Source organism: Panthera onca, chromosome A3, assembly GCF_046562875.1.
Source record: "Panthera onca isolate mPanOnc1 chromosome A3, mPanOnc1 haplotype 2, whole genome shotgun sequence".
NCBI lineage: Eukaryota > Metazoa > Chordata > Mammalia > Carnivora > Felidae > Panthera > Panthera onca.
This window is the reverse complement of record NC_138341.1, coordinates 136,380,870-136,393,714: the sequence shown is the minus strand read 5'-3', so window position 1 is coordinate 136,393,714 and position 12,845 is coordinate 136,380,870. Positions and strand designations below refer to the sequence as shown.

The window sequence follows — 12,845 nt, the reverse complement described above, 5'->3', positions numbered from 1 at the left end:
TATGAAGGGTTTTTATTTCCTTCTCAGTATTTTTCTGTGTTTTCTGAATTTTCAATAATGAATATAATCGCCTTTGTGAGCAGAAAAAAAAAAAGTCTGAAAGAAAGGTATAGACAGACATTAGAGCAACAAGCCAGTAAGTGAACACTGAGATAACCCAACACTCCCACAAGTCCGGGAAGCCAGAGAAAGAAGAATCTGGGGTGACATGCTTGCCTATGTCTCAGTTTCTTTTTCCCTTTGATCCAGACCCCGTCTTTCCCAAGACTTGCTCCCCACAGACAGCCAGGCACAGCAGCCCTATGCCCCCTGCCCATCACAGGACAACCAAACCACCCAGACCCAGGGGGTTCGTCCTCAGGGAAGGTGTCACAGTCTCCCTGAGAGCTAGAATTGCCATCCATCATCTGCTTGGGTTTCCTAAGTGACAGGGACCTGATTTTCGCAGGAGGAACTGGGATTCCATGAAGTTTAATTGACTTTAAACAGACTAACAGAAGAGTAATTAATAAGACAGGACTAGGGCATCAGTGCTGCATAATTTATTTGTACATAAAGAGACGTTAGAAACCACCAGGTCAGAGGTAATTGCTCCCTCAAGCCTGTGAGTCATATCTCGTATAATACAAGATAACTGCATATTATATACATATATACACACACATCTACAGATATCTACATGTGTGCATGCCTCTGTTTATCCATCCATCCACTGAAAGAAAGACAAAGAGAGACAGAAACAGAGGGAGGAGGAAAAGAAGGAGGGGGGGTAACAATAGTGCCATATGCTCGATCATGTGTCCCTGCCCTGCCGGTCCCTTTTTGGCACGTTTTTATAACTTGGAAGTCAAGGGCTTAATTTCCAAAGACACATTTATGACGCTTTTGCCATGACAGATGTACCTGTCCCTCTTCTCCATACAGCTCGTCACATTTGCAAGCTGCTCATCCAAGGTTGCACCACATTTCTGCAAGGTGCAAGCTAACAGTCCACAAGATCGTCTCTCCAGGACTCCAAGCCAGTGTGCCGTGTGATCTCTCACTAGAAACAAAACGTATGCTGCCTTCGCTCCCGCGGACTGATGGACTCATCGCTGAGGCCACTCCTATTTTCCGTTTCCTTCTGTCATTTGACTTCTCACCTCTATTCTCATCTCTGCCTTCTACAGGGCCTGGTCAAGAACTAGGCTGTTGGGCACGCACCCCGTTTTTAAAAAACGTGAATCGACAGCAAACATTTTTAAAGAGTCAAGACATTTCATATGAAAATCTAGACGATCAAGTTCTCTTAACAGCCACGAGCCTGGCAACCTTGAGCTCGGATTCCCATGTGATCACCACAGCAGGCAGGGCAGGGGTGCTGGGGGGCTGCGGTCCTCCCTGCTCCCGGGGTCTCCCCACCCGGCGCTGGGGCCGGCTGCAGCGTCTCCCCACGCCCGGGGTTGCCCGCCTGGCCCTGGGATATCTGCATCATCTGCTTGTGCTCTGAGCCCAGCCCACATTCTCCGGGGAAGTCTCTGGGACTGACTCGTACGATGTGCTCAGGCTTCCCACCCTCCCTGAGCCCGGCCGTCCTCACCCTCCAAGGCTGGCACCGGAGGAGGTAAGACCTCTGCCGAGATTGCTCAGCCACTGAGTGGCTGACCCAGGCGGGTCTGAATCGAGACCCACACTATCGACCCGCCTGCCTCGCTCCCCTCTCCTGCTGCACACAGCATGGGCTCAAACCCGTGTGCACAGGATCGAGGACACCCGCTTTGCCCTCTTCCACAGGAGGCCCTCAACCAGGGCCAGTACTGGACCCAAGAAGGCTCTGCCAGCCCAGGGGGCACAGCGGCAGGCCTGGTGAGTCCTTTTTTTTGCTTTCGAATGGATAATATGGGGGACAGAAGAGACTAGAATTCTAGAAAGTTAATTCCAGCACGGTACATCTCTTCCAAGAGTTTTCTGAAAAGGAAACAAGGAGAGTGAAACGGGGAGTGAGCTAAAGGCAGTTCACACCTTCTAGACACCAATTTTGCTCCGACTTTTCTCCGTGTATGTGTGTGCCCCTTCCCTCCTTAGAGGACCCACAGGCTGGCATTCTGATGTGGAAACTGAGGTTCAGAGAGGTGAGGTGACTGGCCCCAACCGCACAGTGAGTAAGCGGTGGGGCTGTTTCTCAAACAGAAGTCTTTCTAGTGCCAGTCGTCTTTGTGGCTGCCTCCAAAGATACTTCAAAGTCACCTGTGCGAATATTCTCGTTTCAGTCATCCAGCCCAGAAAAGGCCCAAGGCAGGAAGGGGGAGGATGAGGTTCGAAATCAGAGATTCGAGTCGGCCGGAGGCCTGAAATATGGCTGCTCTCCCCTTGGAGTTTTATGTGGCCCGTAGAACCTTCTCCTGACTGTGACCAGGGCACTGCGGTGAGGGTGTCTCAGCCAAAAGGAAGGAAAAGACATACCTGCAAAGCTCTTCCTCCAAGTGCTTCCTTCTTTCTCCAGAAGCTGAGGGCAAAAAATTGGGGGACCCTGAGGGGAATCCCCCTAATTTGTCTGGGGAAATCCCCCCCAGACAATATGTCTGCTTCTTTAAACATCTGTCCTTGCGGCTGCCCCTCCTTCCATCAGTGTCCATCAGTCCTTCCACCCACCCATCCATCCACCCACCATCCACTCATCCATCCATCATTCATCCGTCCATCCATCCATCCATCCATCCACCCATCCATCCATCATCTACTCATCATCTGTCCATCCATCCCTTCATTCATCCATCCAGCTGTTACTAAGACCAACTATGTGTGCAGCATTGCAAAGGCTCTAGGGTGGAGAACAGGCTGGGCACTGCCCCCATCTTCACAAGTCTATGGCTCGGCCTACACGACGGACTTCTGACCACCAAGTACTCAAAAATCAGTTATAGCACGGCTTTGGTGAGTGCTACAAAGGCACTTTCCAAAGGCTAACGGGGCTCATACCAGAGGACTCCACCCCACCAGGCGTCTAGGAACCCAGGCGACATCTAACGTAGACCTTGGGGTCTGAGGCAAGACGGCCAGGACTCAGATCCTGGCTCTATGGATACACAGCCTCCCTTCCCTGGGCCTCAGTTTCCTCACATTCCAAATAAGGATAATGACCGTGGGAGTCTCCGAGGGCTGTCCTAAGACTTCAGCAAGGGAAGTGTGGTGCCTGGCAGGTAAGAGCAGTAAAGACGTTAGCTGCCGTCATGGGCCCATCACTGACCCTACCTTCCAGCAACGTCTGCACGAGAAGAAAATGCATCCAAACCAACCACAATAAGGAGGACAGCTCTGCCAAAGAATGACTTTTTCCCTGCTGCTTGATGTTTTCTTCCTTTTTTCTTTTTTTCTATGTGGCATGTCCGTTGGTTTTAAGGCTCATTTCCAATCTGTTCAAGTTGAGCATAATGGTTGGCTGGGATGAGGACAGGGACAGTCAGGTGTCAATGATGAGGCTGTCGCCTTTAAGAAGATGTCTTTCCCAGGGGAGATGTATATGTCATAGACCCAAATTTCCAGGGAGAGTTTAATCCATAGACTTTTCACCAGCAGTAAACTCGGACAAGTGGCAGCTGTCACGGCCAACTCCATAACCCCAGGGGAAGGTGGAAGGCGCCTCTGCACTGAAAATGAGCGTCACTCGAGGATGCGCCCGCAGACCAGGCCACCGGTCCACACCGAGAGGGAGCTAGCCTGCAGCAGAAAAGTCCGGAGCCACCCCTGGACACAGCCAGTCAGGTGCTGCGGGACAATACTGGGGACCCAGAAGCACCAGTTCTGGAAGGCCCGGGTCCCACCTCCCACAGGCACTAGGTTTCTCATCATTAGATCCCACACGCAGAAACATATCCACCAGCCTGCAGAGGTGTGACAGGCCAGGGAGGACAGCGACAGCCACCACGGAGGCTGGGAGAGCGGGCTGCTTTGGAAGCACGGTGACATTCTTGCTTCAATTGATCTAAAATGCTACCGGCCACAGTGGACTGTGGCCGCTGTGGATCAGAGATCTGGATTTGTGAGACTACCTAGGGCCATCAAGAGCTTTCTAAGTATCCTTGGTGGGCAGAGTTTTCACTGTTAATTATGTCACAGAATGTGGAAATACACCATGCAACATACTAACAAAATAAATACTAGCTAATACCCAGGGAGCTACAAAGTTCTAGATGCTTCCTAGTCATCATCTTCACTGGCACACATCGTTGTGCCAATAATCGTTGCTGATAACAGAGATAACAGCCACCATTTATCACGGATGGGGTACAAGGAACGGAGCCAGGGCCCTTCCTCGCTTCTCCTTAAGACAAAACCATCCTTAAAACGACCCCACAAGGTAAATATCCTGGTAACCCTTTTTGGAGCTGGGAGACTAAGGCTCTGAGAGAGGCCACCTCACTTCGTCCGGTGGAGAGCCAGGAAGTGAGCCCTACCCCCGCTGGGTCTGCCCTGCAGCATCTCGCCCACCTTCCCCCCTCCCCACCGCACCTCCCCCTGGGGGCTGGAGGTGTGTGAGCCCCGGTGGCAATCTGTTTCCATCCAGACTGTGGCTGAGTCGCCAAAGGCTTGAGGGAGTTCTCACAGTCTCATCCATAAAATGGGGATAATAATGCCTGCCTCATCAGGAATGGGGGAGCTAAAAGCTGCCAGGAGCGGAGTAAAGCCCTCGTGAAATACGAGCTGGGCATGAAGCCTACTAAAAAAAAAAAAAATCCGAACTACTATAAAAGTCGGCTACCTGCACACCCAACCCACGCCCCCACCAAACTACCCAAAGATTCAGTAGCTGGTCTGTAACCACTGACCCAACCCAGAGATTACAAGGAGCAAGACAAATGACCAGAGGTATTTCCAAGCACTGATTTCTGGGGACACATCTAATTCAAAGCCAAAGCAACGCAGATACAAGAGGGGTAATTTCTCACTGCCAGACTGACAAAGGTCAGGAAGGTGGGCACGATTGAGCGCTAACTTACATGGGAAGAGCAGAGGCTTCTAACACCTTTTACAGCAACAAAAATTGATAAAAATCCCTTAGGCGGGTGCATGGCAACTCCACATAAACACGAAAAACAAAACCACAAAGATGCTTTTGAACAGATCACTGCACGGCGTACAGAGTCCCTGACTGTGACCAGCCCGAGCAGGGACCACCCCACCGGGACCCTTGCAGACGTGGATCATGACTCCACGGGCCTTCACGTGTGCGCCTGACCCGTGGGCAAAGTGGGTGACGATGTCGTCACCCACGGGGACGTTTTCACCCCCTCTTCCATAGGCACACAAACATATGAAAGTGACACCAAACGCACAGGCCAGCCTACGGCCACGCCACCCTGAGCACGCCCCATCTCACCAACGCACAGACCAAAACATTTGCGTGGCTTTCTCTCTAAAGCAAGGGGTTAGATGTCTCAATTTTTCCCTTCACAGTTTCTACCTTTAGCAAATGTGTCACAAAAGGCTTTATTTTTTGTAACTAACAAAGCAGGCAGCCTCCCTTCCCTCCTCGTGTTAGCCAAAGCCAGCGCCCTCCACCCGGGACTCCAGAAGGGGCCGCCCAGGGTGCCACCTGTCTGACACTCTGACACGGGAGAAGGAGCATTTCACCGCGTGCCCGGAGCGCAAGCACTGCCAAAGGGATCTCTTACACTCTCAATGTTAATTAACTAAAACGAAATAAAATGTAATTAAGACATCTCCGCATGATGACTCGATTAGGCCACAGTCGTGTGCAAACAGCCATAGGGCGTAAACGGGTGTGTGCGGCTGTGTTCTAATAAAACTTTATTTGCAAACACAAGGGGGGGGCCCACAGGGACACAGTTTGCTGATGTTTGCTCTAGCGAGTATTACCGTCACCACAATAGCTGACGCTCTTAACCCATCACCCTGTGCACCCTGTGCACCCTGTGCCGGGCCACACCTGCATTTTCTCAGTTACTCTTGGCGGGAGCCCACCCAGCCTGATGCTGCCATGGCGTCCCCATTGTACCAAGGCAGAACCTGAGCCAGAGATGTGAGAAGTCCACCCACCTGCAGGGAGGGGCTGGGAGCCACACCCAGGCCACCCTGACCCTAGAGGCCGCTGTACTTGTAACAAAGGACTTGTCCTTTGTCACCTGTACAGAACACAAGCCATCGGGAGAGGGCCGAGCCTCGGGATTGCATTTCTCGCTCTGGGGGAATTAAAATATCGCTCTGTGTGGTCAAGCCTTCCAAAGGCTTCACAACGTCTGAATCTATTGTCTGTATTTCACAGGCACTAAAATGAAGGCCAAAAGCTTCGAGCTGAAGAGCTACACGATAACAAGAACACCGACAGGTAAACCTAGTAAAGAAAAGACAGAGACATGAGACATTCTCTGGTAACTTTATGCAGTTGGGTGATCGTAGATAAAATACTGTTTGGGAAATTCACAGTAATAATTAAAGTCAGGAACCGATAAGTTCCTCTGTTGACAAAGTCTTTGGTTTTATAAGAACCTCCCGTCTCCGTGCTCTAAATAATTCATCGCATTATCCATTAACCGCGAACTCTTACACCGTTCAAAGAGCCAGAGCAGAAAGCCACAGGAGGTAATAACCGGTGAGCATGAGTGTCTCATTATTAAAATTAAATATGTCATTAGCACCTCCCGAGTATGCCCTTTCCAGTGACTTACAGAGCCCTCTGTGACACACAGACCCAGACAATATAAAAGTGTCCAAGCAAAACCCGACTTTCGTGAAGAAAGCCTGAACCCCTAGCACCTGCTTAGTCGTCGGGAGTCGTAAGGTCCTTCCAATGGCAGAGGCCACGACAGATGCCTCCTGTCACACCCCCGTCAGCTCTCTCACTCTTTTAGACACTCCGGTGTGAGAATCCCCAGAAACTTTCAGTGGGGCAGACACCCTGAAGGCCGACGGGGAAGACAGGTCTCCCTCTGCGGGGCCCGTAGAAGTGCTCGGGAGGACAGAGAGCTCAGTGTCGGAGGACAGGCCTAGCACTGGGACTCTGGCCCTGCCACTTACACAGGCCCTGGGGTCGGGGCAAGGGCCCTTCCCTCCTCTGAGTGCAGCACGCGGACGGTGACCTCAGTGGAGGGCAGCACGGAAGGAAGGGCCCTCTGGCTCTTGGTCTCACCCGGCCCAGGCTTTCCTCCCAGGACGGGTCAGAGCGGCCCCAAAGGTGCCACCTGGGGCCTTCTGGGAGCACCCCCCACACCGAGGACCACGGAAGTCCCCCCCGTCTCACAGCTACAGCCCCCACCCGCGGCCTGTCCACCCACGCCAGCCTGTGGGGACGTTTCCCGAGACCCCCAGACAGGACGACACAGCAGGGCGCCCCTGGGGCTGGCTGCGTGGACTTTAAAACACGGCCCTCCATTGGTGGGGACAGCCTTCCTGCTCTTCGGACTGGGACTTCCATTCCTTTTAGGGAAACCCCGGTTGGTCAGGGCTGGAGGTTCCGATTTTTCTTCATTGTTCTCCTTTTGTTTTAAAACATCCCCATTTGGCCAAAAGTATACAGCTGGCAACCTGCGCCCACCCTTCCCTCTCGGCCGAGTCACGCTTCACGAGTGACAAAGGCTTACCTCCAGAATGACAAAGGCTTACCTCCAGACAAAGTGCTCCCGTCCCCTCCCGCCCACCCCAGCACTCCAAGGACTCGGCTCCCGGAGTGAGCGGAGCAAACCTGTGTCACTGGGGTGGGGGGTCAGCAAGCTTCCATGGGGGTCGGGGGCTTGCTGGAGGCCTGCTGGAAATGCAGAGTCCCAGGCCGCACCCCGGAGCTGATGAGTCAGAACCCACCTTGTAGCAGGATCTCCAGGGCATCCGAACGCACACGGAAGTCTGGGAAGCATAGGACCCGACTACCTAGGACCTCTTCTCGCTAATTCTGCCACGAGGGGGCCCCACGAGCATGGGCGCTTGCCCAGGATTCTTAGCTCAAGGCCCTGCTTCTCAGAGAAGTGATTCTCTCCTGGGGTTGGGGGCGCTACACCACTCCGCTGGCTCCCAGAAGCTCACACCTTGACTTCCATTCAAGGATGACAGTCTCCCAGCCTGCACCGTGGCGGTCATTTCACCTCCAGAATCCCCACACACCCATCTCTGGTCCTTCATGAGCCTGTTGCCAAATGCCTCCACACCCCCACCTACCCGTGAGCACAACCTTCCTCCCCGAATCCCCCCAATGCCAAGGAGCTTCCGCGGCAGGCTTATCAAGTCCCTGCCTCAGGGTCCACACCTCCCATGCCATCCCGTCCCCCCTCCACCCTGCAAGCTCCCTGAATGCGTGCCGGGACCGTGTCCCCGCGCCCCCAGAACCTTCAACAGTATGTCTGCCCGGACAGGGGCTTTGGACCTCTGTACCACACACCTCCCAGATTTCACCAACTCGGCCGCCGCTCTCAAGGATTCTGCCATAATAAAACCACCTGGCCTGTAATTCATATATTCTTAATGTTTTCTTAAGGATAAAAGGGAAAGAGTCTCTTATGGTTTGGTTCCCTCCCTTTTTTTTTTAAACTGAGAATAAACTGAGGGTTGATGGGGGAGGCGGGAGGGGAGGGTGGCTGATGGGCATTGAGGAGGGCACCTGTTGGGATGAGCCCTGGGTGTTGTATGGAAACCAATCTGACAATAAATTTCATATTTAAAAAAAAAGGGGGGGGGGAGAATAAAAGGGAAATTTGGCAGCTCCTTTAATGGAAACACGGCATTTTTTCCAATAAAAAGATTAGACAAACATACACACTCTTCACAGAATAGGTCATCACCTCCTAAAATCACGTACAGACTCCCGGATCAGGACCCTAATGGGCCGGCTGGCAAATGGGCAGCCACTGGAACCTTCTCGTAGGGAACTGGCGCACAGATCACCGCTGAGGGGGCTTCAATCCTGCGTGGCCACTTCTTCTCTCCTCGGGCCGCATGGACGGCTGGGTCCAGGGCCACACCCACGGGTGCGACCACCGCTGTTATCAGCGGTGACTGACTTCCCATCAGTCACAGGTGTCAACAGAAGTCCGCAGCGCCCGTCTTCCAGAGTGGGATGCTCATCCAGGGTCACCCACTGGGATTATTGAGAGGACCGTTAGGGGCTGGAGGGGGTTGTTTGTTTTTCTCTTTTTCTTTTTCGAACAGCTCCCCCAGAACCACAAGAACTCATCTCCCGTTCCAGAGACAAAGAAACTGTTGTTCATTCTGCCCCACGTCCTGCTGCGGGACAGAAGCTGCCTGTCGCAGGTGTCCCTCCAGAGCTCCCGGCAGCGGCCTGAAGGCTCAGGGGTCTGTTTGGGGCCCGCGTGTAGCTCACAGCCCATGAGGCCTCTCTTGGCAAAGAGCACAGAGGCAGGACACGTGCTCAGGAAGAAAACATTGCTCTGGCTGAAGGATGAAGCGTGTTTACGTGAACAGGGACGTGGCTGACCGGGAGGGTGACAGCCGAGTCCTTAGGATTAACGATAAAGCACAGTAGCATGACCTACACTCACGGAATCCAGATCCCAGGCTCTTCGTTCGTTTCCTGAAGGACGTTTTGCACTTGCTTCGAGGCGGCTCGCTCCAGAGCAGTGCCATCTGCCTTGTGGTCTGACAGTAACCAACGCCAAGGACCACAATACCTAACGCTTCCGTGGGCTGTTCGGAGCCAGACACGGTTGGAAGGGCTTAGAAATAGGTAATCCCCAAAGGCTGATGTTACCCCTCCTCTCACTTTACAGATGAGAAAACGGAGGCACAGAACGACGAGCCAACCTGCCCCAGCTCACCCAGCCAGTAAGTGGTGAAGCTGCATTTGAACCCAGGCAGTTGCCCCCCGAACCTCACCGCCACGCCCCACCCCCGTCACGGTCACGCCAGAGCAGGACGGGTCTGCTCAGCTCTTCCCAAGTGCCGAGCCCCAAACGCTTTCCCAAAGGGTGTCTCGTGACATTGTCACCACAAGCCGGTGAGGTGACAACCATTATCACAGGTAAGAAACGCAAGGCCAGAGAGGTCAAGCCACTTGTCCCAGGCAACACAGCCATCCCGGAGCACACTAGTCGCTGTCCAGGTGCTGGCCGAGGCGGGGGAACCACGGAGACGGGACCTCTTCCTTCCTGGAGTTCATGATCAGGAGGGAGAGGGAGATGTGGGAACAAGTAAGAGTTACAGACGCAAAAAGTTCGCTGGAAGGAAAAGAACAGGACAGTGGCACAAAACACTCAAGCTTTGAGAGAGAGAGACAGACAATAGAAGAAGAGAGCCCAGGAGTTGTCCTGGGTGCCTGTCCTTGGAGGCTCACCCCACTATCGGCCGAGTGGCCGCCACATCCCCACTCTCCCTGCATCCTGCAGCGTCGCGGTTTCCTGAGGACCACCCCGCCCCTTCTCAGCGCGTGGACTTCAACGCAGCTGCCTTACCTCGGGTGCTAGAAGGCAGGCACGCAACCCAGCGGGCCCGTCGAACTCCTCTGCCCTCCCATCGACGACTGGTCGGGACTGCACACGTGACCCAGGCAAGCTGAATCAGCACCAGCCCCAAGCACTTTGCCCACCTTGCTGGGGGACCCCCTCTCCGCAGAGACCGCGAAGCCGTAAGCAATGAGTCTGGAACTGCCAAGAGCCATCCTATGGAGACGCCTTCCAGAAGACAGGAATCCAGAAGACAGGAAAGCCGAGAGGAGCGAGGGAGAGAAAGATTCCCAATGCCAAGCTTTGAACACTTGGCTCCCGCTGCGCTTGAAGTCCGGGAACACGAAGCCAGGCTCGTTTCCCACTTGAACCAGCAAATTCCCTTCCCAGGGCAAGCCAGTTGGAAATTGGATTGTTTGACACTTGTGACTGAAACCTGGCTGGTCCGGCTTCGGGCGGAAGTGCTGTGAAGGCACAGGTGATGGCGGGGTTCGTGGGTCACTTCTGCCAAAGCGAGGCATCCCTGAGCACGTCTGCACCCAGAGGAGGAAGGAGAAAGGAAGCCTGGGACGCAACGGGTCCTAGCAGAGATGGTGTGGACAGAGATGGGCTGCTTCTCCCCTCGGAGGGAAGGGAGTGAGGGCTGCTCTTATGGGATGAACTGTCCCCTTTAAATTCTCTGGAATCCCTATGCTGAAGTACCACCCCGCCCCCACCCAGATCCCCGGTCTCTGGCCTTATCTGGAGATGGGGTCTTTACAGAGGTGATCCAGTCAGAATGAGGTCCTCCTAACCTCACTTAATGGGTGGGCCCCAACCACCCCGCCGGGACGCAGAGACAGATGTGCACAGAGGGAAGGCGATGTCCAGAGATGTGGGGGGTGGGGGGGAGATGCGGGACAGAGGCCTGGACAGGACGCGCCCTCGCTGCGCTCATGAACCGGCCCTCCGCCCCCCTTGATCTCGGACTTCCGGTCTCCAGACCCGCGAGAGATTAAGTTTCTGTTCCGTAGGCTGCCAGGGCATAGTGCCCTGTCACAGCCACCCTGGGAACCACCACGGCCCCAGGAGGGCAGCGACACAGAGGAAAAGTCAGCCTCCTCTAGCAGCCGGTGCAGAAGGGGGCAGGGATCCTGAGCGCCGGTGGGAACCAGGGGAGCAGGGGCCTGGCGGGGAGAGGAGGTTGCCTGCCCCCCGCCCCCACCACTGCCCAGCGCCAACATCAGCCCTGAGGCACCAAGGCCGACCTAGGAGCCAAGTGCTTTCAGTCTCTGGGACGCACCTGATGGTGGTTAATCTGCAAATGCACCAACATTTCACACAACTCACACCCAAAATGTGCAAGGAAAGCCTGGTGACACTGGCTGCGGCCTCGGGTCTGGTTACAGCACACGGCCAGTCTCCCGGTGTCCATTCGGTGTCCTACGCGAGCTAAGGAGTTACTGCTTTTTGGTAACTTCCGTGGGAGTTTAAAATTACGTCAAAATGAAAAGCTTGGAAGACGTAACACAAAACGTAACAGGCCAACTCCTGCGTCTTTCCAGCAGCACACGGCTGCCGCTTCCCTTGGTCTTATTAACGTGCCCGCGGGTCCTCCTTGAAGCCAGCCTCCTCTCGGCCCATCTGAAAATGAACTGGGGGGAAGCTTCCAGAACACCCGTTGGAACCTTCCAGAACACTCATTTCCCCCACAGGCAGGTCCGGAGGCCCACGGGTAGCCCGGAGAAAATGAACCAGTCCTCTGGCCGCTTTGCATTTCTTTGTGTTTTTGTTCATTTTGTCACACAGAGCCCCAGGAGGGAACAGCACCGGCTTTCTCCCCGGGATCAAGAGAAGCCTGCTCAGCTCAGAGCCGCGGCCGAGAGCAAAGGGCTCATTCACGCGCAGGCACGCAGAAGCCCGCCGCGGAGCCCGGGCGCAGGGCTCGCTCTCTGTGAAATGCCTAATTTTAGTTTCTAGCCATCATTCGCTCGTGCACAGTGTCCCCCAGCCTGCCTCAATGGCGGGCCTTGTCCACGAGGAGCACAAAGCTGCCTTTGCCCGGGGAGCCAAGAGGAGGGAAGCTAAAGCTGCAGCTGAGGTGGGGGTGCTCCCCCCCCCCCCAGTGACTGGCCCCATTCTTCCCCAGCACAGCGAGGGCTGCCCTGCCAGGGGACGCACGGCTCTGAACTCCCAAGTGCCTCTCTCCTGGCAAGTGGAGAGTGTAAATAAATCTTGGGGCGAGGAAACGGGGGAGAAGTGCAGTGCCCAGAGGACAGTGTGCTCGAGTGGTCACAGGAGTTGGACACTTCCAAGCAGGATCCTTAAGAAGTAGGGACTTGCCTGTCACTGGGGGCATTCAAGCAGGGGCAAGGCTCCAGCTGGGCGGAAGTGCTAAAGAAGGGTCGGAGGGAAGCGAGCGATGGACGGATGGAGGGGAGCGTGACAGACACACAGACGGGTGATATGCAGATATAAGAAAGC

The 12,845-nt window shown here is 54.5% G+C and overlaps 1 protein-coding gene across 4 annotated transcripts in view; it reads right to left on the bottom strand.

Moving 5' to 3' along the window:
• Positions 1–12,845, bottom strand: part of PHACTR3 (phosphatase and actin regulator 3) — a 214,898-nt gene that overhangs the window by 182,572 nt on the left and 19,481 nt on the right. The window lies entirely within an intron of this gene.